Genomic DNA, 27,758 nt, shown 5'->3' on the forward strand with positions numbered 1-27,758 from the left:
CGCTTGGGGGCGGCACTGAGGTGAGGCGTGGCAGAAGACCACGGTGACCTTTCCTCCGGGGGTTCCCAGGTTTGAGACGGTCCTTAAAGGACCTCAGCAGGATACGACACCCATCCCATGAGGCCCCACGGGAACCCGCTACTCACCCAGGAGCAGAAACAGCGGGAGCAAATGCCCTCAGGCGGCCTCGCACAGGAAGGAAATGCAGCCTGGGAGAGAACGCTTCCGGCGGGAGCCACGACCCACTCGCTCGCAAGGAGCATGCGCGACCCGCGGTCGCGGGCGACAATGTGGCGTGCTCCCAGGCCTAGAAATGGTGAGTGAGAGCAAATTCGCGCACCCGATGCTTGCTTAACCTGCTACCTGCTGGACGGAGACTTTCTGCGAAGCCGGCGTGTCTGCCAGCAGCCCTCGCTGAGGCTCTGAGTTTAACAGACATCACATTTGGGAAGGCGCTTATCACAGAAAGTTCCTGCCCTTCTCGCGGCCTCCGGGCGCAAACCTGACAAACCGGGCAGCCTTCTTGAGAGTGTAGAAATGCTCTGCGTACCCAGCAAAGACATTCTCTCCTTCCCACCACTCTGCAAACCCTCACGCCGCGGCTTTATGTCTGTACTTCAGCCAAAACGCAGAAGCTCATGGCCACCTCCCACCCCTCACCCCTCATTCCTCACCACCTGCCTTTCAATTCTAGGGTGAACTCACCCTCCTCCCCCATCTCTGTGCTGACAAACACCTGAGGGTGGCGCCTGACAATCTTTACGCGAAAAGATTTAGCAGCCCACGCCAGCAGCCCCAGTAGTTGGGACGGAATAGGGCATCTGGCAACAGATTTTGCATTTTGGTGATTTCCCTTTTTCTTTTACCCGCTTCTCTTTCTAGAACGAGCGACGTGACATAAGAGGTCCCAAGGGAGCAAACCTGAACGCCAGAACCTCCTGAATACACAGACTGCCAGGGGGCCAGATGATGTTAGACACTCCGAAGATATAAGAAGCATCACTTCCTTCACATAGAGTCGGTGAGACTATGATGTAATGAGAGTTCTCCCTGTGTTCCTCAGGAAGGCAGTTTGTGCCTTTCTACTTGAGGCATCATCTTTGATGGCTAAAGAATTCTGCAACTTGGCCAGCGCAGTGGCTCATGCCTGTAATCCCAACACTTTGGGAGGCCGAGGCGAGAGGATCACTTGAGGTCAGGAATTCGAGACCAGCCTGGACAACATAATGAGAATTCGTCTCTACAAAAAATAAACAAACAAACAAAAACCTAAAAATTAGCTGGATTTGGTGGCGCATGTCTGTAGTCCTAGCTACTTGGGAGGCTGAGGTAGGAGAATCGCTTGAGCCCGGGAGATCAAGGCTGCAGTGATCAAGCCACTCCACTCCAGCCTGGGGGTCAGAGCAAGCCCCTGTCTCAATAATAATAACAGTTTTGCAGCCTGATTGTTAACGAATGTTACTAGTTACAAACTTGTAATAATGTGGTGAAGATAATACCTAGTGAATGTCTGCTGGGGTGGGGCAATATGAGACCAGGACAGTGTTCATTAAAAACAAACGACAACAACAACAATGAAAAAAAAAAAAACAGAGGCTGTCAGTGCTCGGCAGACTTTCAAGAGACTCTCCACGGGGTCCTTGGATGATCCCAAGTTGAATCATTGCTTGGGAGGCTCATGGGCACATGGTTTGACAGGACTAAAAGGGAAGGGCCACTAAAGGAAATAAACAGGTTTTGTGCCCCAATAGAGTAATTATACCCACTGGTAAGGAAAATGAGCTGAGAAATTCAAGGTGGTAATGGATTTTCATTCATTTGCTGAGTGAAATTGGTTCAACTAAGAGCCTCACCTGCCCTCCTCTAAGGACCAGGGTGACCAGCCTACCCAGTTTCAGTTTGCATGAGACTAAAAGGTTTGCTGGGATGTAAGACTGGCTGAGAAAGTCTCAGGCAAATCGTGAGTCACTCTACTAAAGACATCCTAAATGAATCCTACAATGAAATGGAGTTCCCAGTATGGTTACATTTAGTTTCAATTCATCTGCCTAATACCTGAGGGATGATTGCGCAGGAAAGGAAACTTGAATAAAGTCATCAAGGCTGACCGTAAAGAGTCCACAAACTCAAAAAGTGCTACACCTCACTCCCTTTCCAGTGGTTCAGCTGTAAACCAAATGCCTACACCTATATGTTTTGGACCTAATATTTTCATTTAGCGAATCCTTAAGAAAGCTTCCATGTCTGGGCCTAAGACATGAAGTACATTCATTTTCAGCAATCATCAAATCAATGAGGTTCTTCCAGAATAGAGTAGAGTGAACATATGCTTTTCATTCCGGGATAGCTTTATATAATCCCTGGCAACACAAATACCGTATTTGGCCCACGGTAGGGGCTCAATAAATAATTTATTATATATAATATTAATCAGGAAATTCAAGCAGATTGTAGACTTTCTGGGCCTTTGCTCTTTGTTAGAATCAAGATACTAAAAACAATTATTACTTTATTGTAGAAAGTTTTTGGTTTTTTTTTTGTGTGTGTGTTTTCTTTATCAATACCTCTTAAAATAGTTATGGCAGTTCTCCCCCAAGGTACTAAATTTTCCATTTTTGTTATTAAATGGAGTGTAGCTACTTTGCTCTGCAACCAAAGTTAATGCACTAGATACTTGGTGGGAAGAAAGGATTCCTTAGATTAGGTATTCTCGGCTGGGCTCAATGGCTCACACCTGTAATCCCAGCACTTTGGGAAGCCGAGGCGGGTGAATCACCTGAGGTCAGGAGTTCAAGACCAGCCTGGCCAACATGGTGAAACCTTGTTTCTACTGAAAAAAAATACAAAAATTAGCTGGGTGTGGTGGCAGGTGCCTGTAATCCCAATTACTTGGGAGGCTGAGGCAGGAGAATCTCTTGAACCTGGGAGGCAGAGGTTGCAGTGAGCTGAGATCATGCCACTGCACTCCAGCCTGGGCAACAGAGTGAGATTCCATCTCAAAAAAATAAATAAAAATAAATAAAATAAAATTAGGTGTTCTCAAATTTCATTGTATGTGGATTAATTTGTACAACTTGACAAAATGCAGATTCCTGGCTCCCAGTCTTCAGAGACTTCCATTCAACTGCTCTAGTTTGACCTAGAAATCTGCATTTTAAAATAAGCATCTGGGCTCTCTGCCATGTGAGGATGCAAGAAGGTGTCTGTCTGCAAGCCAGGAAGGGTACCCTCACCAGACACAGCTTATGCCAGTGTATTGGATTTCCCAGCCTCCAGAACTGGGAGAAATAAATTTCTATTGTTTAAGACTATCAATAAATCAGTAAACAAACATCTGAGCTGATTGGGATATAGGTAGTTTTAGAGCATATTTTGAGAAACTCTGCCCTAGTGAATGAAGACTGTAGATGTATTTTTGCAAAAATCTCCATCACCTCAGCCTAAAAGGCCTATCTGGTCATCTGAACCTTTAACCCAACTGGAATACATCAAGAAATCAAGGCAAGGAAGCCTCATGACGAAATTCAGAATAGAACACCTTTGGAAGGAAAAACAAATCTGAAATCTTTGGATAAGTAAACACAGTAAACCTGACTCTATTCATTGCTCATTAGAAGTAATTCACTTGACAGTGATTTAGAAAGGATAGAACTTCAACAAATGCATAAAATTATGTAACAGTAATTATGCCAGTATAAGTCACTTGGTTACCTTGGTTCTTTTAAAAATATCATAAAAGGATAATTTCAATTGTTATTTTTTAATTTTTTAAATCCTGTCTTCTGAATCATATGAACCATTATTTTGAAAAGGTAAATGAAGTAGAATGGGTGGAGAAAGAAAAGTAAAGCAAGAATATGAAGCTATACCTGAAGCTGTACTTGAAGCTACAATAGACAGAATGATACGGAACACAATGGAGTAACTCTTCAGCCATTTAAAAAAATGAGATCCTGTCATTTGCAACAACATGGACAGAACTGTAGGACATTATGTTAAATGAAATAAGCCAGGCACAGAAAGACAAACTTTGCATGTTCTCACTCATTTGTGGGAGCTAAAAATTTAAAAAGTTGAACTCATGGAGATAGAGGGTAGAATGATGGTTATCAGGGGCTGGGAAGAATAGTGGTGGGGGGTAGGAGGGAAGTGAGAATGGTAATGGGTACAAAAATATAGTTAGATGGAACAAATAAGATCTAGTATTTGATAACAGCAGGATGACTACAGTCAACAATAGTGTGCATTTTTAAATAACTAAAAGGGTATAATTGGAATGTTTGTAACAAAGAAATGATAAATGCTTGAGGTAATGGATACCTCATTTACTCTGATGTGATTACAACAGATTGTATGCCTTCATCAACATATATCATGTACCCCATAGATACACACACCTACTATGTACCCATAAACTTTTTTAAAAATAAAAAAAAGCTAAACTAAAAAATAATAATAAGAAATAAGATAGAATCAAGGAAAAAATAATGGAAATTTAAAATTTCAAAAGATTGGAAGAAGTAGAAAGATGAATTGATAACTCCATTCTGTAAAAAGGAGAGAACTAGAAAAAAAAAAGACAACAGCAAAGTTCAAAGAACATATTGCTATAAATCTACTTTCCATACTTTTATGTTTTTAAACTTTACACATAATTTTAAATGAGTATCTATAAAAAGAAGTTATATATAATTTTCTTATGTTATCAGGGTAGTACTAATCCACAATCTGCATTTCTACATAACCTTTTTCTCAAGCAGCATTGCCAAGTGTACTTTTTAAAAACTTCTACCAAAAAATGTTTTCTAGAACTTGAAAATTTACAGTCCAAAATATTTTATTTAACTTCAATACAGTACTGTTCAAATGATACTATCTGTGAAAAATCAGGGTTGAGCAAAACCAGAATTGCTTCAGATACCTAACCCTACTGTATAGCCTCATTAGCAGAAGTTTTAAGGCATAGATGAAAGAGTGATCTCCCTAGGATTCAATTGGCACCTTCATAATGCCCCTGCCTATGGTTTCTTAAATAGGGAGGAGATGGGAAAGATTGGGTAAGAATAACAAAGATATAAATGCATTAGTTAAAATAGAAGAAATAATAGTTGAAATGTTAATTCTCAATTCCTGTAACAACAGATTGATAGATGATGCATAAAGCAAGACCAGATGCTGTGGTTTTCAGGATGCACTTGGCTTCCCATCCTTTATAACCCAGAGCAATTTTTGTAAGTAGGTCACTTGCCTGCTCTCATTTACCTGATTCTAGGAAAGGCCCTTGAAAGTATTTAGAAAATAATAGGAACCAGTACTTAATATTTTAAAAATTAAGATTGCATAAAACCTTCCTCCTCCCACCCGTTTCTCTAATAGCCAGAATAACTGATAACCTTGAATAATATGTGAAACTAAAATGAACAAGAATAATTTGAGATCTTTTATCTTCTAAGCACAAGTACATTGAACTCTGTGTCCATTCTTTTAGTTCCCGTAATTCACTTTGCTTAGCACTGGCATAGTACTCAGCTCACAGAATTATAGCTGAAGTCTTTATTCTCCTATAAGATATTATCATCTTGAAAAAAGAGGATGCCTAGGACATAGGAGAGGCTTAACAAGATTTAACCTGACTAGAGAGAAAAGAGGATGCTTAGGACATAGGAGAGGTATAGATTTAACCTTACTAAAGAGAAAAAAAAAAGGGAAAGGGGAGGAAAGACAAGTGGTCCAAAGGTATTGACATACGATTCAAACCATTTTATTGATGATAATTTTATGATTGCCCTATCCTGATGTGTCCATCAGAAACTGTCCAATTGGGGGAGTCTTCGTATCTATAGGGTGTAAAAATGTGGACTTTTACAGACCTGGGTTTGAATTTAAGATCTGCTGTTTACTGACTCTCTTACTTTGGACAAATTGCTTATGCTCTCAAGCCTCAGTTTCCTTATATTTAATGTGGGAACAGTAACAGTACACATGCCATGGATTTGCACTAAGAAATAAATGAGACAATACATGTAAAGTGCTGCGCTCAATGCCTGGCACTTAGCAAGTACTCAGTAAACATGCTGGTGTAATACCCCAGATGATATTTTCATTATACGATGAGGAGATATTCTCTCATTCCTAGATTCTGGAAGGACAATGATGTTTTCATATCTCCCCTGTGTTTGCATGAGGACCTTACCTCTCCAGTTTTCAACCATGGCATCTTGTCTGAAATGTTTATCTTCTCTGACTTGTGAAGAAGCTGTGCCTCTCTGTCCCATTGACCTCTTGGTTCTCACATTCCCATTCTTAATACACCCCTCTGGCTGAGTCTTACTGATCAGTAGTCTATAAAGCATTTATGATAGTTATATAAAACCTGTAAGATTTCATCCTTATGACCCAAAGGTAAAATAACTGTATGGATATTTCTCAGTTCACTGAAGACCATCATTAATATTAGCTGTTATTCCCATCTGTCAAGTAACAACCATTTATTGAGTGTACATTCTTTGCTTTTATGAATTTCTAAAGATTGAAACATCTTATAAAAATGCAAGTCCTCATACAGCTGTTGATTTTAAGTTAGAGGTTTGCCCTATATTTCATTCCTTCATTTGTTGCTTACTTTTCCTTACTTAGATGGCTGAGTGGATTTTGCACAAGAAAAAGAAATTAATTTACTGGATGAAAATGAGATGCTGAACAAGCCTTGAGATTTGAGAAGTCAATACTTTGCATGTCTTATCTGTTCTCTGCAAATCACAACCTTCCTATTAACCTCAGGGACAACCACAGCATCAGAGCTATTATTCTACATATAAAATTTAATTTATTTGTGCACAACACTTTTTTTTTTTTAACTTTTAGAGACGGGGTCTTGCTCTGTTGCCCAGGTTGGAGTGCAGTGACTGGATCATAGCTCACTGCAGCCTCAAACTCCTGGGCTTAAGCAATCCTCCCAACGTGGCCTCCCAAAGCATTGGGATTACAGGCAGGAGCCACCATGCCCAGCCAAATACCAACACATTTTTTTTTTTAAATTTACCATGGGTAATTCATAGAAAGATTCCCAGGGTGGAGGGAGCTTTACTGAGCAAAAGAAATGATATATCCTGTTCAGATACTGAATGTATTTTTGCCAAAGGCCAGGGCAAAGCTGGCTGATTTTAGGTGTTAAGGATGAAATACCTACTAGGTCTTCTTTCACCTAGAGGGGCCCAGCAGCAGTTCACTGGCAAGCTGATGTTAAAAATCTCCCTTCTTCCCCTTTTATTGTCATTGTTTCTGGAACCAGAAAACAGCAGCAGCAACAACAACAACAAAGGGGAAAAATAAATCAAAGCCTATAACTTGTTTTACAGAAGTACAGGAAACTAAGTATACTAAATTGGCAGGGATGAAAGTCTCATTCAACTTCAAAATAGTATACCTGATAGATTTTCACAAAGCTTTCTACTTTCTAGCCTGCTGCTTATTCAGTTGAAATACCAGCAATTCTGAAACCTTTGAATGCCCAAGTAAGGCCCAGTGCTAGAGGCATGCCCCCACCGATTTCTTTATGCCTTCTGAGTTTTCAAGTTAATGAGAGATCAGAAAAGGGGAGAGTAAAGGAGAGTAGACGAACAGGCTGACTCCCCAGTCATGTTTTCTTCTTCTATAGTGTTTTGTAAAAAGCTGAAGAAATGCTAATAATTCTTAGCTGGCTAAAAGCAGCTTTAGAATTCTGTCCAGATATTCTTGAACCTCTGGCTGGACCGTGTGCCACCTTCCACATTACAGTCCCTCCATCACTTAATCCTACTTATGTTATATAAACTAGCTTTCCATATATAGTGTCCTCACAGCCTAGTGTTTAAGAAACCTCTTCTGTCCTTCTCTCACCCCTTCCTTGGGACTCTTGGAAATAAACAGGTGAAGGAGTTTAAATGAATGATGTCTAAAGCCGTGGAATACAGTGATTGTATTTTGTCTTGTTTTTGATAACTAATCATATTTCTTCAGTTTACTCAATCATAAGGATTTGCAGCACCTGAACACACACTCATAGGCCAAAAAGAGAAGACAACTAAAAGTCTCTCTAGTGGTACCCATTGCCTCCTCATTCTACAGGAAGATGGGGTCCATGACACTTCATTTTAAAGATCATTCTCAAAATCTATTTCTGAACCCAACACAGGAAATTTATCAAGCATAGAGTGCCAAGTAGGTGAAGAACAAATATAGTCTCTGCCGAAGTAGTTTGAAGCATGCAGGATGCAGATTATGGCTGTTTTATTCAGTATTTAATATACTATTATTTACTGTTACTAAATATGATACTGTTTATATAATGTCATAATGCTAAATATTTAATAATTTAATAAATTCTGTTTCAGTATTTATGTAGTATTTGAGAAATTCTAAATTATGACAGTACTCAATGAGAGGTACCAGCTCTTTGGCCTGTCACATGTCAGGTAGCCTTTCTGGGTTTCCTCCTCTGAAATGAAAATACAGGCATACCTCATTTTATTATGCTTCCCTTTATTGTGCTTTGCAGATATTATGATTTTTGCAAATGGAAGGTGTGTGGCAACCCTGCATCTAGCCAGTGTGTCAGTGCCATTTTTCCAACAGCATGTACTCACTTCGTGTCTCTGTGTCTCATTTTGGTAATTCTTGCAATATTTCAAACATTTAAATTATTACATCTGTTATGGTGATCTGTGATCAGTGGATCTTTGATGTTACTATTGTAACATCTGGGCACCACAGACCACAGCCATGTAAGGCAGTGAAATTAATAAATGTTGTGTTCTGACTGCTCTACCAACCAGTCAGTCTCCTATCCCTATCCCTCTCCTCAGGGATTTTCCTTGCTTGCTTTTCCCTGAGACACAATAATATTGAAATTAGACCAGTTAAGAAGCCTACAGTGGCCTTTAAATGTTTAAGTAAAAGGAAGAGTCACACATCTCTCACTTTAAATCAAAAGCTAGAAATGATTAAGCTTAGTGAAAAAAGATTTGTTGAAAGCTGAAATAGACCAAAAGCTAGGCCTCTTGAGTCAGACAATTAGCCAAGTGATGAATGTAAAGGAAAAGTGGTTTTTTGTTTGTTTGTTTGTTTATTGGTTTTAAGAGACTGGGTCTTACTCTGTTGCCCAGGCTTGAGGGCAGTGGCATGATCATAGCTCACTGCAGCCTCAAACTCCCAGGATCAAGCAATCCTCCCACCTCAGCCTCCTAAGTAGCTGGGACTATAGGTTCACACCACTGAGCCTGGCTAATTGTTTTTTGTTTTTTGCAGAGATGGGATCTCATTTTATTGCCCAGGCTGGTTTCAAACTCCTGGTCTAAAGCATCCTCCCATATTGGCCTCCCAAAATGTTGGAATTACAGGCATCAGCAACTGTGCCTGACCTAGAAAAGTTCTTAAAGGAAATTCAAAGTGCTGCTCCTGTGAATACATGCATAAGAAAGCAAAAACAGCCTAATGGCTGACATGGAGAAAGTTGTGAATGGTCTGGGTAGAAGATCTAACCAACCACATTCCTACAACTTAATTCAGAACAAGTCCCTCTCTTCAATTCTGTGAAGGTTAAGAGAGGCAAGGAAGCTGCAGAAGAAGGATTTGAAGCCAGCAGAGGTTAGTTCATGAGGTTTAAGGAAGGAAGCTGTCTTCATAACATGTGAGTGCAAGGTGAAGCAGCAAGTGCTAATGGAGAAGCTGCAGTAATTTACTCAGAAGATCTAGCTAAGATCATTGATGAACGTGGCTACGCTAAACACAGACTTTCAGTGTAGACAGAACAGCCTTATTGGAAGAAAATGTCATCTGGAACTTTTATAGCTAGCGAAGAAAAGTTGATGCCTGGCTTTAAAGCTTCAAAAACAGGCTGACTCTCTTGTTAGGAGCTAATACAACTGATGACTTTAAGTTGAAACCAATGCTCATTGGTCATTCTGAAAATCCTAGGGCCCTAAGAGTTACTCTGTATCTACTCTACCTGTGCTTTATAAATGGAACAACAAAACTGGGATGACAGCACATCTTTTTACAGCATGGTTTTCTGAATATTTTAAGTTCACTATTGAGACCTACTGTTCAGAAATAAATGATTCATTTCAAAATGTTAACTGCTCATTGACAATGCACTTGGTCACTCAAGAGCTCTGATGGAGATGTATAGCAGAATGTTGTTTACATGCCTGCTAACACATCTTCCATTCTGCAGTCTATAGATCAAAGAGTAATTTCAACTTTCAAGTCTTACAATTTAAGAAATACATTTTATAAGGCTATAGCTATCATAGATAGTGATTCTGCTGATGGGGAATCTGGGGAAAGTAAATTGAGAACCTTCTGGAAGGGATTCATTTTTATTTATTTATTATTTATTTATTTATTTGAGACGGAGTCTTACTCTGTCACCCAGGCTGAAGTGTAGTGGCGTTATCTTGGCTCATTATAACCTCTGCCTCCTGGATTCAAGCAAGTCTCCTGCCTCAGCCTCCCGAGTAGCTGGGACTACAGGTGTCTGCCACCATGCCCAGCTAATTTTTTGTATTTTAGTAGTGACGAGGTTTCACCATGTTGGCCAAGATGGTCTCGATCTCCTGACCTCGTGATCCACTGGCCTCAGCTTTCCAAAGTGCTGGGATTACAGGCGTGAGCCACCTCTCCCAGCCAGGATTCATCATTCTAAATGCCATTGAGAACATTCATAATTCATGGGAGGTCAAAATATTAACATTAACAAGTGTTTGGAAGAAGTTGGTCCAACCCTCCTACATGATTTCTAGGAGTTCAAGACTTTAGTGAAGAAGTCACTGCAGATGTGGTATAAATAGCAAGAGAACTAAAATTAGAAGTGGAGTCTGAAGATGGGACTGAATTGCTGCCATCCCCTGATAAAACCTGAACAGATGAGCTACTTCTTATGAATGAGCAAAGAAGGTGGTTCCTTGAGATGGAATCTACACCTGGCAAAGATAATGTGAACATTGTTGAAATAACAAGGGATTTAGAATATTATATCAACTTAGTTGATAAAGCAGTGGCAGTGTTGAGAAAATTTACTGCAATCTTGAAAGAAGTTCTACTGTGGGTGAAATGCTATCAAACAGCATCACATACTGCAGAGAAATATTTTCTGAAAGGAAGGATCAAATGTTGCCTCTACCCCCAACCTTCCACATATGATGAGTGGGGAATAACAGTAGGACACTGAGCCTAAAGAAAAATAATGCCCTTCATTTGTGGAAGGATCAGCTGACTATTAAGAATGTTGCCAAGGCTTGCAAATGTCAGAAAGCAAATGCAAGCAGCATGAAATAGCAGTAGAGGGCCAGATCAAAAGCTGAAAAAGGAAGTATGGTTAATATAAATACATCCTATCTTTCACACCAATCATGATTTTTCAGAATATGAGCTCATGAACAACTGAAGAAGATTCTTTTCTGCTTTATTACCAACTTTCTTGCTTTATTCTCTTACAAATTCCGTATTTTCTTGAATTTTGCCAATGGAGGTTTTACCTAACATGGCACCTTTTAGGAATGTAACCATCCCCACTCTCAATTGATGAGAAATTACTGTAACAAATTCTGAAACACTTACATAGATTCTTATGACCATGTTATGTTTTTTCCCCCGTCTTATGGTGCTGAATGAATCATGTTTAATTGAGAATTAGCTAAGGGGAAGAGTAGAGCGGTAAGGACATAGATTTATCTCTATTTGTATTTTCATTTACTACTTTTATCAAGAATAATAGCATTTTACCTCTTTTTTGTTGGTTTTTAAATACCACTCTCTGGAAAGTAAATTCAGGAATAATAAACTCCTTACCTATTCAGCATAATCCAATTTATTGTTAATTCCATTATCTATTAACATAGTAAATAGTGTGTTGGCTTGTAACACTTCTCTCATAGAAGTAACAAACCAACTTCAAACTTAAGAATAATAAGGCAAGGCTGGGCACAGTGGCTCATGCCTGTAATCCCAGCACTTTGGGAGGCCGAGATGGGTGGATCACAAGGTCAGGAGATTGAGACCATCCTGGCCAACATGGTGAAACCCTGTCTCTACTAAAAATACAAAAAAATTAGCCAGGCATAGTGGCGGGTGCCTGTGGTCCCAGCTACTCGGGAGGCTGAGGCAGGAGAATGGCGTGAACCCGGGAGGTGGAGCTTGCAGTGAGCCAAGATCACACCACTGCACTCCAGCCTGGGTGACAGAGCGAGACTCTATCTCAAAAAAAAAAAAAAAAAAAGAAGAATAAGGTACATGCCTCTTTTTTTCTTGAGAAAGACACCTGTTCCAGTGGATAGAAATGGCTAGGGAAGATCTATATCTATGTCTAGAAAGATATAATTTCAACAAATCACAGACTCTCAGGATTAAAAGGAATATTGAATGTTATTGAGTCTTCAACCAAAGGCAGTTTGGATTAGAAAGAATGTTTGCTGTGGAATTAGAGGTCCTGGATCAAATCACAGCTTTACCACTTAATGACTGCACATTTTGGGTGACTTATTTAACCTCTCTGAGCCTTGGTTTTCTCATCTATACAATAGGGATAGTGTCTACATTATAGAGTTGGTGAGAAGATTGGAGATAAGCTACATAAAGGAACTAGGACAGACACCATAAACATTTTAGAAATGATTGTGTTTGTTGTCATCATAATTATCTCACCAAATGGACATTGAACTAACTTAAACATTCTGGTGACATAGGATTCACAAACTGCTCCAGTTGTCATCTCATGTTCAGAGAACCCTTCAGTGTTACGTCTTCCCTTTACTGAGCCTAAATATTTTCCCCTAGAACTTTTATCCATTATTCTCATTCTTGCCAGTGAGGCTACACAGATTAAGTCTATGTGACTAAATTAAGTGTGAAACTAGAATGGAATATATGCGTCAAGAGTGGAGTGACCAGTGTAGATACTATATATTTATCATCACAATTTAGGATCGAACTATCTTCCTTTTGCTAGTAACCACCCTTTTGATACCTATTGAATTTGTTGTTCATAAAGCCTATTCTTCACTAGAATTTGGGTCCTGCATGCTGTACCAGTCACAATTTTGAGGGAGAGACTCAAGTGTAGAGCCTTATAATTTAATTTGTGTCATATTTATCAATAAATGTTAAATTCCTTATGATACAACAAATATAACTTAGCTCTTTAATCAGTTATAATGTCATATGGCATACCCATAAGTTAATGTGACTGACAGGTGGTTAAGAACCTGGTGCATTTTATTTAACAAACACTTTATATAGTATTTAATATATGCCAGCTACTGTTCTAGGTGCTTTACGTATATCAACTCATATAATTCTCATAACAAACCTGTGTAGTAAGTACTATAATTATCCTCAGGTAAGGAAATTGAGGCACGGAGAAATTAAGTAACTCTTTCAAGGTCAAATAGTAAGTACTAAAGCCAGGATTAGACCAGGACTATCTAATTTTAGAACCTGTATTCATACTCATTATGCCCTGTTCCCAAAATTTTCTGTTACATAGATTGTTGTGGCTTTTTTTTTTTTTTTAGACAGGGTCTCGCTCTCTCACCTAGGCTGGAGTACAGTGACAGTGACCACTACAACCTCCACCTCTCAGGCTCAAGTGATCCTCCTGCTTCAGCACCCCCCACACCAGGCAACATAACAAGACCCCCATCTCTACAAAAAAATTAAAAAAGAATTGTCAGGGTATGGTGACCCATGCATGTAGTCCCAGCTACTTGGGAAGCTGAGGTGGGATGATCGCTTGAGCCCAGGAGTTTGAGGCTGCAGTGGGCCATAACTGTATCATTGCACTCCAGCCTGGGCAACAGAGTGAGATCCTATCTCAGAAAAAAACAAAAACAAAACAACATGGCTGCAGTGGGCCGTGTTTGTGTGGGTCTGTTTCTAGGCTGTTGATTCTGTTCCACTGATCTTAAGTGTCTATCGTTTCACCAATACTAGATTATGTTGATTAATCTAGCTTTATAGTACAACTTAAAATCAGGTAGTTTCATTCTTCAACCTTATTTTTCTTTTTCAAACATTTTGACTTTTCTAATTATTTTAGATTTCCATATTAATTTTAGAATAAGCTTGCTATATTTTAAAATTTTAAATTACAATTTGTATAAATTTTTAAAATACAATTTAAAATTTTATTAATTTTAGAATCAGTTTGCTATATTTTAAAATTTTGTTTTGTGAGTTCTGTTGAGATATTTAGTGGAATTGAATTAAACTATAGATTAGTTTGATGGGTTGAGTCTTCAGTTTTCTTTCTTTCCAGAGATTGCAGTCTTGCTATGTTACCCAGGCTGGAGTGCAGTGGCTATTCACAGGCATGATCCTGCTACTGATCAGCATGGGAATTGTGACCTGCTCCCTTTTTTGCCTGGGCTGGTCCACCCCTCCTTAGGCAACCTGGAGTACCACCCCCAGGAGGTCACCATATTGATGGCAAACTTAGAGCTAACACCCAAGCAGCATAGCGAACTACTGGGCTCAAGCACTTCTCCTTCCTCAGACTCCTGAGTACCTGGTATTTTTCCAGTTCTGAACGTAGTATATCTCTCCATTTATTTATAGTTAGATCTTCTTTGATTGCTTTCATTAATGTTTTGTAGTTTTCAGCATACATATTCTATTAATGTTTTGTTAAATTTTTACCTTAGTATTTCAATATTTTTGGAGCTATTGTAAATGGTATTGTTTAAAAAATATTAGTTTCCAGTTGTTCATTGCTGATATATGGATGTAAAATGTTGTGTGTGTTTACCTTTTGTCCTGTGACTTTACTAAAGTCAGTTCTAGGAGTTTTTTTTAAATCACTTATTTGGTTTCCTATGTAAACAATCATGTCATCTGCAAATAGACATTTTTATTTCTTCCTTCCCTATCAGTATGTCTTTTATCTTCTTGCCTTATTACACTGAATAAAATTCCAATATAATGTCAAATAGCAATGGTGAGTGAAGACATTCTTACCTTGTTCCTGACCTTAAAGGGTACAATTCAGTCTTTCCCCACATGTAATATGATACTAGATGTTGGCTTTTTGTACATAACCTTTATGAGGTTGTGGAAATCCCCTTCTACCCTTGTCTGCTGAGAATTTTTTTTTTTTAATCTGAATGGATGTTGAAATATGTCAAATTTTCTTCCTTTCCTTTCCTGTCCTGTCTTTCTTTCCTTTCTCTCTCCTTCCTTCCTTCTTTCTTTCTTTTTTCTTTTTTTTTTTTTTTTTATGGAGTCTCACTCTGTTGCCCAGGCTGGAGTGCAGTGAAACGATCTTGGCTCAATGCAACCTCCACCTCCTAGGTTCAAGCAATTCTGCTTCATCCTTCTGAGTAGCTGGGACTACAGGCATGCGCCACCACACCTGGCTAATTTTTGTATTTTTTGTAGAGATAAGGTTTCACCATGTTGGCCAGACTGGTCTCGAACTCCTGACCTCAGGTGATCTGCCCGCCTTAGCCTCCCAAAGTGCTGGGATTACAGGCATGAGCCACCAAGACCGACCTGTTAAATGCTTTTTATGTATCAAATGACATTATCAAGTAGCTTTTCCTCTTTAGTAATACGGTGGATTACATTGATTGATCTTGAGAATATTGATTCAGCTTTGCATTTTCAAGATAAACTTCATTTTGGCATGGTATATAATATTTTTATATACTGCTGGATTCAATTTGTTAGTATTTTGTTGAAGATTTTTGTGTCAAAATCCAAGGCAGATATTGGTGTATAGTTTTTTCTTGTCCTGTCTTTGTCTGGCTTTGGTATCAGAATAATGCTGGTTTTATAAAAATAAATTGGTAAATGTTCCCTCCTCTTCTATTTTCTGGAAAGAATTTGTGTAGAATTGGTATTAATTCACCTTTAAATGATTGATAGAATTTGACAGTGTAACCATCTGGGCTTGTAAAAATTTTTTGAGAGATTTTAAACTAAATTCAATTTCTTTACAGGTATAGGATTCTTCAGGTTATTTAAATTTGCTTATGTGAGCTTTGGTGGTTTGATTTTGAGGAATTAGTCTATTTCACATAGGTTGTCATATTTATGTATGTTGAATTGTTCATAGTATTTCCTTATTTTTAGAATACCATTGCATTTGTAGTGGTATCTTCTCTTTCATTCCTGATATGGTAAGTTGTGTCTTTTCTTTGTAATCTTGCAAGAGATTTGTGAATTTCACTGGTCTTAAAGAACCAGTTTTTTGTTTCATTAATTTTTCTGTATTGATTTTCTGTTTTCAATTTCATTCATTTCTGCTCCTAGCTTTTAAAAATTTTCTTCCTTCTGCTTGATTTGGGTTTATTTTATTATTATTAACTTTTTAGCTTCTTAAAGATCAGTGACATGAGACCTTTCTTCTTTTTTAATGTCAATATTTCATGTTATAAATATAAATTTCCCTCTAAGCATTGCTTTAGCTGAATCCCATTCCACAAATTTTCATATGTTGTGTTTTCATTTTCATTCAGTTCAAATTATTTTTTCCTTTTGGCTTCCTCTTTGACCCATGGATTACTTAGAAGTATAATGTTTATAAATGTTTGGAGATTTTACTTTTATTTATTTCTAAGTTTATTGTGTTATGACTGGAAAGCATATTTTATATGATTTCAATTCTTTTTTAGGCTGGATTATGTTTTGATGAATGTGCCATGTACATTTAAAAGAGTATGTATTCTGCTATTGTTGAGTGGAGTATTTTATAAATATCTATTAGGTACAGTTGGGTTGATGGTATGGTTCAATTTTTCTATATTTTTGGTGATTTTCTGTTTACTACTTCCATCCATCCCTGAGAGAGGAGTATTGGTGTTTCCAAATATAATTGTGGATTTGTCTGTTTCTCTTTTCAATTCTATCAGGTTATGATTCACACATCTTATAATGCCCTTCTTTATCTCCAGTAATTTTCTTTGCTCTGAAGTCTACTTTGTCTGATATTAATATAACTCTTCTTGCTTCCTTTTGGTTAGTGTTCTCATGGCATATATTTTTCTATTTTTAACATACCTATATAAATGTATTTTGAATTGAGTTCTTTTTTACAACACATACATAGCTCAGTCATGTTTTTGCATACGTTTTAGCAGTCTGTTTTAGTGGGTATATTTAGGTTTTTTCTCAATGTAATAATTGATATATTCAGATTTAGGCCTACCATTTTATTTATTTGTTTTCTATTTGTTTCCTTTTATTTTCTTTCATGTATCTGTTTTCTCTTTCCTACCTTCTTTTGGGGCATTTGTATATGTTTTAAAATTCCATATTTTTGTTAGTTTTTGACTATATGTTCTTTTTAAAAAAGTTTTTAATGATTGGGATCAAAATATAAATATTTAATTTTACACAACCTACTTAGAATCAATATTTTAACACTTCAAGGGGGATATAGAAATGTTATAATCATTTAGCTCCCATTACCTTTCCCTCTTTATGTTGTAGTTGTCTTATGTATTGCATTTACATACACTGAAAACCCCATTAATGTTATCAGTTTTGCTTTCAAACATGAAACAAATTTTAAGGAACTTAAGAGGTGAATTGTTTATTTTATTTACTATTTCTGTTTTTCCTTCTTTATTCCTTGTTTTTGTTTTGTTTTGTTTTGTTTAGAGTCAGGGTCTTGCTCTGTCACCAAGGCTGGAGAGCAGTGGCACAATCATAGCCCACTGTAACCTCAAATTCCTGGGCTAAAAGTGATCCTCCTACCTCAGCTTCCAAGTTGCTAAGACTACCACCATGTCTGGCTCCTCCTTTATTCTTGATGTTTCAGGTTACCTTATGATGTCATTTCCGTCTGTCTGAAGAAGTTCCATTTGTAATTCTTTACAGCAGGTATGCTGACAACAAATTATCTTTGTTTTCCTCCCCCAAAAATGTGTTTATTTCAAATTTAATCATGAAGGATATTTGTGCTAAATATAGAATTCTGGGTTGACAGGTTTTTTATTTTTAGCCCTTTAAGTTGTTCTACTTCATTCCACCCTCCATGGTTTCTGATGAGAAATCTACAGACATTCACGTTGCTTTTCCCCTGTAAATAATGTATCATTTTTTTCTACTGGCTTTCAATAATTTTTCTTGTTTCAGTTTTTAGCAGTTTGATTATGATGTGTTTGGGCATGAATTTCTTTGGTTATACCCTGTTTGGTGTTCTCTGAGTTTCTTGAATCTGTAAGTTATGTTTTTCACCAAATTTAAGAAATTTTTATTCTTTCAAATATTTGTTACTACATTGTATTCTTTCCTCTCTTCTTCTGGATCTCCAATATCATACATGTTAGATCTTTTGGTATTGTCCTACCAGTGCCTCAGGCACAGCTTTTTTTTCCTCAATATTTTTTCTCTCCATTGTTCACATTGGATAATTTCTGTTGCCTCATCTTCAAATTCACCAACTATTTCCTCTCTCATCTCCATTCTGTAATTGAGCCCATACAATTAGTTCTTTATTTGTTATTATATTTTTTAGTTCTGAATTTCAATTTCGTTGTTTTTTTAAATTATTTTTTGCATTTCTTTCAGGAACTTTTTTATCTTATGTTCTGGTACACTTTTCTAATAACTGTTTTAAAACTATAGTCAGCTAATTCCAGCATCTGTAGCATCCTGGCATTGTCTCTATTGTCTTTTCTTATGTGAGTTGAGATTTTCCTGGTTCTCTTACACTGAATAGTTTTGAATTGTATCCCAGACATTTAATATATTATAAGACTCTGGATTTTGTTTAAATCATATGGAGAATACTGATATTTTTGTTTTAGCAGGTAATAGATCTGTTTTGGTTCAAGCCAAAAGTTCCAACCAACCTTCTATCAGTTGTAGTTTCAATGTCAATTCCATTTTCAAAACTAATATTTTGCTTTCCATGCTATTTAGATCTATCCTCTATGTGTACTACCAGTCAGTAGTGGTAGGGTGATGGAATTGTGTGTCCTTTAGTTCAGTCTCAAAGTCTTTTTGGTACATATGCTGTTTGCGATCAGATCCATCCTTGTGCAACTTGAAGGTGAGTCTAGGAGATTATAATCAACTTAACTACTACTTCCCTAAATTCCTCCCTCTTCATGGTCTCTAGTACTTTCTTATTCCTAGGACTTCCTCTTTCAGTCCCACAGCCAGAAATCTAGTGCTTTAGTTACCCTAGTGTGGTATGTACTTTCTGGGACTACACTATGTCCAGGGCTCAGCAGTGGAAGGACAGAGAAGAAAAAATCAACTGGTGTTTATCTCACCCTCCTGAGGCCCCAACTTCTCCACAGAAGAAGGTTCCCCTCCCTCAGAGATATTGGAGCCTGTGGCCACCTGCTGACATTGCAGTCATTACCACTGCTTGGTTAGCAGGATTTCCAGGGGCCTGGGGCACTAGAGAATGGAGAACAAAAGAAAAGAAATTAGCAGATTTCTCCCACACTCTCTGAGTATTAGGAGATGCTTTTCCTGCTCCTTGAGCCAGAACTAGAGGGCTTCTCCTGGGGCTCTGTCTGTCTGTGCCTATTCTGAGTTTCAGACTGCCTTATTTCTAGACTGAGGTTCTGATAGGGAAAAACAAAAACAGAAAACTCACTGCTTGTTCAGTAGTACTTTAAATTCTAGTCTTTTTCCCCAATTCACTTGCTACTTTTTATCTTCCAGTGTCCTCAAGTAGCTGTTTCATGCATTCTATCTAGGTTTTATAACTATATTTAATAATAAAGACAGGGTGGGCTGGGCGCAGTGGCTCATGCCTGTAATCCCAACAGTTTAGAAGGGTGAGGTGGTCGGATCACCTGAGGTCAGAAGTTGAAGGCTAGCCTGGTCAACATGGTGAAACCCAGTCTCTACTAAAAATACAACAATTAATTGGGCGCGATGGTGCACACCTGTAGCCTCAGATTGTGCCACTGCAGTCCAACCTGGGTGACAGAGTGAGACTCTGTCTCAAAAAAAAAAGACAGGATGGAATGTGCTTACTCCATCTTACCTAGAGCTGGAATGGAACATGGTTTTTAAATGGGTGTTATGGATTGAATGTTTTTGTCTCCTCCAAATGCACAAATTGAAGCCCTAACCCTGAATGGGAATGGTATTTAGCAATGGGGCCTTTGGGAGGTAATTAGGATTAGATGAGGTCATGAGAGTGGGGCATCATGATGGAATTAGTGCCCTTATAAGAGGAGACACCAGAGAGCTCATTCATATTTTCTCTCTCTCTCTCCCCTCCTCCTCTCTCGCCCTCTCTCTCCCTCGCCCCTCCTTTTTGTGAAGACATAGAAAGAAGGCAGCTGTCTGCAAGCCAGAAAGAGAGGCTTCACCAGGAATTAAATCAGCTGGCACCTTGATTCGGGGCTTCCCAGCCTCTCAAACTGTGAGAAAGTAGATTTCTGCTGTTTTCGCCATCCAGTCTATGGTATTTTGTTTTGGCACCTTGAGCAGACGAAGACAATTGCCAACATATTTATGAAAAAATTCTTGGTACTACATATTGCGTCATTCTTCCCAAATCAATCACTACTTTTCCTGATAATTCTTACTGTACATGTTTTCTTCAAGATTTATAACAAATTATACTTAGCTGAATTTCTAGACAGAAATAGAAACAAATCCCCCAAAACTAGATGGGTAGCTTTAGAGATCCAATAATTTTGTGTCATGTAGTTGTAACACTTCAAATATATATATTTTGATATGTCTTTTTTGAATTAACTTATTGCTTAATTATTTGGTCTTCAGTCACCTTGACTAAATTTGTCTGATGTTTCTCTGTAAATAATCTCAAGGCTAGGTGACCTAGGTCCTGTTTGGGCCAATTATTTTTATTTTTATCTCTGAGAAGCTTGCCTCAAAGAGAACTTTTGGTTAGGAGCCAACAGTCCATTTCTTTCACATACATCCTGTTAAACTATAAGAAATGAGGATCGTATTGAATAAATATAAATGAGTAGAAGAAGGAAGATAGAGCAATTTGCTTGTCTGCTGCAGATAGTAGTTTTAAATAAATTTTTACCTAATAATAAACCGAACATGAGTAATTCTTGACCATCAAAAGAGAAGGACAAGTCCTTATAATTGGAGTGGAACTGGACTAGAACTAGGCTATTGTCTCAAGTGGGACGAAGACTCTAGAATAGATCAGTGAGCTTTGTACCTCAGGCAATTTCATGTTATGCTCTATTGCTCTCCACCAGATGGATTTCTTTCTTTCTTCCCCCACACCCCAGTAATCTTTTCCATCTCATCCATTCCCTTTTCTTTTTCTCTTCCTCACAGTTTTTATATCTGTGAACCTAGATTAATCAGTAGATTTAAAGAAGTAGTGGGATTTAAAGAAACTGCTGATCCTTGATCCTTTTTAAAAATCTGTCAACACCTCCCATCTTTTCCTTGTATGCTGCCTTTCTATTCCTGTTCCACCTTTCCATATTGTCCTTCACTTCATGGCCAGGCTTTAGCCCTGCCAGTGGTGGCCAGAGACATGAATTAACTCTGTTTGAGTCACTTAGGAATAAAAAGATTATTACTGACCTCAATTCTAGAATAAAAATACTGTGGTTTTTCTCTCCCACACTATAATTTTACTAAAATGTTACATCGTTCCAGAGTTAATCAGGATACTCTGTGAAATTAAACCTTAATTGTGATTTGGCTACTTCCTTCTTAGGGAAAATTAACAGAGAAATATTAGAAAATGATAATTTCAGGCTGGATGCAGTGGCTTATGCCTATAATCCCAACACTTTGGGATGACAAGGTGGGAAGATTGCTCGAAGCCAAAGGTTTGAGACCAGCCTGAGTAACATGGTGAGACCCTGTCTCTAAAAATAAAAGTAAAAAAATTAGCCGGGTGTTGTGGTGTGCCCCTGTAGTCCCAGCTACTTGAAGACTGAGGTGGGAGGATCACTTGAGCCAAGGAGGTTGAGGCTGCAGTGAACCATGATTGTGCCATTACACTCCAGCCTAGGTGACCGAGTGAGACCCTATCTCTGAAAAAGAAAAAATAAAATGATAATTTCATCAGAACTTGTTTGAAAGAGGAACGTTAGTTTCTTGAACAAAATTAGGAGTGCACATTTGAGGGAATTTTGGTTATTTCTACTGCAACTGAGGAAACAGGTATATTACTGTTTGATTTATAATTAACAAGGCCTCATATCCCTTTTTGCCCCCGCTTCGGGGAACAGAATATTTCTTAAGTTTGACATTTCCTCTCTTAATGTTCCCTTTGGAAAACATAAAATATAAATAGTGATTAAGGTCTTTCCAGATAATGTCCTGTACCAAAGTGTAGAAAGAACATACATAATGTCCCATACGAAAGCGTAGAAAGAACATAACATGACATGATAATGTAAAGTAATATATGATGATATTTTCATCTCAGGGCTATATTATATCCAGCTGATAAGTTTTATTTGTATGTTTGTTTATAATTGAAAAAGTATGTAGTCTTTTACTTATCAATACTCTCTGATACTTAAAAATGCTGCTAGCATTATGAGAAGTACAAAGGTACTAAGATTTACCTAGTAATTTTTTTTAATCTCTAAGAAACTTCAGTGGAAGCAGGACTGCTTCCACTGAAGTGAAAGCTAAGATGTAGTTAGGAGTTGTCAAGCTTTACACTAGAGCCTATATGAAGTTTTGATTCTAAATGTTACTGTACCTTCTGACAACTGTGAATGAATGAACCTGGTTCTTGGGGAGCCCGTTCTGGTTTTCTCTTTGCACAGTTAAGCTGGGACTAGCATCATTCTAGTTTGCAGGCAACATTCTCTGGGAAGCTGGTCTACAGGGGAGCTGACATCTTCTGAACCTAGTCCCCACAGAGAACTTCGAACGAGTGGAATCAAGAGGTTACGTGCATTCTTGCTCATGTCACAATGCTGGACATGTGACTTCAGAGAAGCATGTGCCAGGTCAATATGATTGAGCTGTTCCCACAATACAAAGCCTTGACCATAGAGCGATTCAGAGGCAAATGCAGCCTTCTCAGACTCTTAACCAAAACATTGGTGTGACATAAAATTATAATAAAAGAAATACAATTATTTCAAAAGTACTGTTTTACTGGGATATCTCAAAGGACTAAGAAAATCTTATCTCCTATCTTTTATTTGTTGATAGTTATTCATCACTCATTCAGCCTTTACTGAAAGCTTATCATGTATCAAACAATATGCCAGGTGTCAGAGAGGCAGCAAAGAGAGTACAATTGAGTTAGATAGAGTACCTGCACTCAATAATAATAACAGCTAACACTTATATAGTGCTTTCTGTGTGCCAGGCTTGTCCTAAGTGATTTTACATGCACACACCCTCACTCAATCCTTATAAAAACCCAATGAGAAGCCGGGTGCAGTGGCTCATGCTGGTAATCCCAACAACTTTGGGAGGGTGAGGCGAGCAGATCACTTGAGGTCAGGAGTTCGAGATCACCCTGGCCAACATGGTGAAACCCCATCTCTACTAAAAATATAAAAATTAGCCAGGCATTGTGGCAAGTGCCTGTAATCCTAGCTACTCAAGAGGCCAAGACAGGGAAATCACTTGAACCTGGTAGGTGAATGTTGCAGCTTGCTGAGATCGTGTCACCACACTCCAGCCTGAGCAACAGAGTGAGACTCCATCTCAAAAAAAAAAAAATTAAAAACCCAAAGAGGTGGCTGCTATTATCATCCCCATTTTGCAGATGAGGACATGGGTACATAGAGATTAAGTAACTTGCCAAAGATCTCACAACTGGTAAGTGGCAGAGCAAAATTTGAAAACAAACAATCTTGTTCTAGAAACTGTACTTTTAACTTCATGATAAATAGCTTCCTGAGGAATTTATGATCTGAGTATACATAGTAAGTACCTCCCCTTTAAGGGTAAGGCAGTAGGTAGTGGTGAATAGGGAAGCAAAAGGTGACTCAGGTTGAGTAAAACAACACCAGGCATATCTGACTCAAGGAATGCTTCAGAGGCCGGGGGTGCACACCTGTAATCCCAGCATTTTGGGAGGCTGAGGCAGGAGGATCACTGGAACCCAAGTTCAAGACCAGCCTGGACAACATGACAAAACCCTCTCTTTACAAAAAATACCAAAATTAGCTGGGTGTTGTGGCACATGCCTGTAGTTCCAGCTACTCAGGAGGCTGAGAGGTAGAAGGATCACTTGGGCCTGGGAGGTTGAGGCTGCAGTGAGCTGTGATCGTGCCACTGCACTCCATCCTAGGCAATAGAGTGGGACTCTGTCTCAAAAAAAAGAAAAAGAGAAAAAAAGGAATGCTTCAGTCTGCTTCAAAGAAAAGAATGGAGTAATGTGAAGTATTAAATGTAGCAAGAGGCCACTGCAGTAGCTCACACCTGTAATCCCAGCACTTTGGGAGGCTGAGACGGGAGGATCACTTGAGCCCAGGAGTTCGAGACCAGCCTGGGCAACATAGTGAGACCCTGTCTCTTAAAAAAATAATAAAAAGTAAATAAAAATAAATGTAGCAAGAAATTGGAAATCTTTATCAACAGATAGCAATCCAGTTTAATGTTATGTGCATGGCCACAATCCTTATTCCACTGTATCCTCCTTTCACATATATATTATGAAGATTAATGAATATAATAATTCTGATAACATTTCTTTTCTCCCTTTCTCCCTCCTCTGGTAGAGTACTCACATAAAGGCTGCATTTACAGTTGAGGTTAGAGCTTGTCTAGGCATGTCTGGTGAGCTGATGGGAGGAGTCTGCCAGGAGAGTATGTTCAGAATACTGGAAACCTTAGGGAGAAAACTCCTCCTGAAGGTAGAAAATTGCAGAAATTATAATATAGCCTCAGCTGCTATCAAAGAAGGATGGCTTTAGTACTTTTGGTAGAGAAGCAGTGTAGCAGCAAATTTTAAGAGATATATGAGAGGTATTTAAGTAGATCATGCCTGTAGGTCATTTAGTAGTAGTATGCAATTAATAAATATTCATTATTACTTGTGTGACAGTGCTCACCCCACACTGTCCTTATAGAAACATATTTGCAGAGACCTGGGGAGAAAATGCAAACATGCCAGAGGGCTTCATAAGACCATACCCTTTAATGACTCCATTAAGTGTTATCAACAAATGTTAGTAATAATAAATATAGTTATTATCATTATTGTTCTTATTACAGCCCCATTTTATGTCATTACTGATTTTTTAATGGGGTCATTGAGAAAATAAGACTTCATTTTCAAAATATTTAAATGTCCAGTCAGATCCTGGCAGCAGCTGCAGCGGCTCTCCTTGCCATTTCCTTTTCACTTCTGGAAACATGGGCTCCCATGTGGCTGTCTTTGATGATGTCATCCAGTTGTTCAGTGACATGAAAGTGTGCAAGTCTTCAACACTAGAAAAGGCGAAGAAGTGCAAGAAGTTGCTGCTCTTCTGCCTGAGTGAGTATAAGAAGAACATCATCCTCGCAGAGGCCAACAAGATCCTGGTAATTAATGTGGACCAAACCATTGATGATCCCTATGCCACCTTTGTCAAGATGCTGACAGGTAAGGACTGCCCTACGCCCCCTATGATGCCACCAAGGACAGCAAGAAGAAGGACCTGGTGTTTGTCTTCTGGGCATCTGAGTCTGCATCCATTAAGAACAAAATGATCTATGTCAGCTCCAAGGACACCATCAAGAAGAAGCTAGGGGTCAGCACCGTCATCTTCCTGGAGGACAAACCTTTGTGATCCCCTCCAGCCCCTTTCCTGGAGACTCTAGTAGTCCTAGACCTGCCCTCAGGGACTGCAGGCTGACCCCTTCCTACCAGACTGGAGGGGCTGGGGAATCCCAGCAGAGGGAAGGCACTCCCTTTACCCCAATTGCCAAACAGACCCCCAACTCCCTGGATTTTCCTCCTCTCTCCATCCCTGACAGTTCTGGCCCTCCCAAACTGCTTGGATATTCTGCTTCCTCTTGGGTTGAAGCAGACCAAGTTCCCCCAGGACCCCCAGTTGGGGAAGGCCTATATATATATTTTAAAAACAACCCCGCTCTCCACCTGTTCCTCCCCCTTCCCATGGTACAATTTCTAACCACAACAGTGACTCTGTGCTTGTCTGTTTAGTTCTGTGTATAAATGGAATGTTGTGGAGATGGCCCCTTCCCACGCCAGCTGGTTCCTCTCCCTTGGTTATGGCCACTAATGGAAACCAGACTAGTAAGCGACCTTTAATTTAAAAAAAAAAGAAAAGACAAAAAAAAATACTCAAATGTTTAAGCAGATTTCCCTAAACAGAAAGAGTAGAATAGAATTCATATGAATAAGCAAACAATTTAATTGTTACTACTGGGCATTATGGTATGGATTTTGCTTTCCTACAGAAAATAACTCCACAACTGATTTTATTAGTATATAATTAATTTCTTGCTAAGAGTCATTTTCACTTATCTCGCCATTGGATATTTGTGAAATCACTAATATTTCTTTTATCCATCATTCATATGTAAGTAAATAAGTACCTTACTTCCTCTTTCCAGGCAAACAGAGGTTCCAAATATAGCCATGTGTCACATAACAGGGATTTGTTCTGATAAATGAATCCATAGACAATTTTGTCTTTGTGCAAACATGATAAAGTGTACTTGCACAAACCTAGGTGGTGTAGCCCACTACACACCTAAGCTATGTGGTATAGACTGTTGCTTCTAGGCTACAAACCTGTACAGCATGCTACTATACTGAGTATTGTAGGCAAATGTAACATAATGGTCAGTATTTGTGTATCTAAATATACCTAAATATAGAAAAGGTACAATAAAAATATGGTATAAAAGATAAATGGTATACCTGTATAAGGCATTTACTATGAATGGGACTTGCAGGACTGGAAGTTGCGCTGGGTGAGTCAATGAGTGAGTGGTGAGTCACTGTGAAGGCCTAGGACATTATTGTACACTACTGTAAACTGCATAAACACCATACACTAGGCTATAATTTATAAAAAATTTCTTCAATAAGTTATTAAATAGTAACAAAGTAATAAGTTATTATTACATATCAATGATATTTTCTTTATATCCTGTAAGCTTTTTTCTATTTTTAAATTAATTTTTAAATTTAATTTTTTTTAAATTTTTTAAACTTAATTTGTTAAAAACTAAGACACAAAAACCCATGTAAGCATAGGCCTACACATGGTGAGGATCATCAGTATCACTGTCTTCCACATCCACATTTTGTCCACCGGAAGCTCTTCAGAGTTAGTAACATACATGGAGCTGAAGTAGAAGGAGTACACTCTAAAAGAACAATTAAAAGTATGGTGTAGTAAATACATAAACTGGTAACAGTTGTTATCATTATCAAGTATTACATAGTGTACATAATTGAATGTGCCATACTTTTATATGACTGGCAGCGCAGTAAGTTTGCTTGCACCAGCATCACCACAAACGGCGAGTAATGCTTACTCCATGACGTTAGGATGGCTAGGTTCACAAGGCGATAGGAATTTTTCAGCTCCATTATAATCATGGGACTGCCTTGGCATATGCGGGCTGTTGTTGACAGAAACGTCATTATGTCACGCAAGACTAGATGATGAGGGAATCCTTTTCCTCCTAATTGGTTATTTGAGCTGTTTAATCTCCCTTCCACTCCCAGCAAGTGTAGTCATTAAAATACCTTACATAACTATGAGGGCTCCATGACTAGAACTGCGATGTGATCATGTTACATACCCACTCAGAGTTCTCTGCTTCAGGGCCGAAGTTTGGGCAATGTCACACCTATTCTACTTTCT

General features: G+C 38.4%; 1 protein-coding gene and 1 pseudogene across 2 annotated transcripts in view; one reads left to right on the forward strand and one right to left on the reverse strand.

The window, feature by feature from the left end:
* Positions 1 to 23,237, reverse strand: part of ATAD1 (ATPase family AAA domain containing 1) — a 95,951-nt gene extending 72,714 nt beyond the window's left edge. Inside the window, exon 1 of one of the 2 annotated variants that reach the window (XM_033215542.1) lies at positions 147 to 302. The gene's annotated coding sequence lies outside the window, so the exon portion shown is untranslated. Of the gene's footprint in view, positions 1 to 146; positions 303 to 22,666 lie in introns of those variants that run through there. The other variant, XM_033215551.1, reaches the window with a different exon arrangement.
* LOC117086066 lies at positions 189 to 26,976 on the forward strand (annotated as a pseudogene).
* The last annotated feature ends 782 nt before the right edge of the window (positions 26,977 to 27,758 follow it).

Source organism: Trachypithecus francoisi, unplaced genomic scaffold, assembly GCF_009764315.1.
Source record: "Trachypithecus francoisi isolate TF-2019V2 unplaced genomic scaffold, Tfra_2.0 Contig00586, whole genome shotgun sequence".
Lineage (NCBI taxonomy): Eukaryota > Metazoa > Chordata > Mammalia > Primates > Cercopithecidae > Trachypithecus > Trachypithecus francoisi.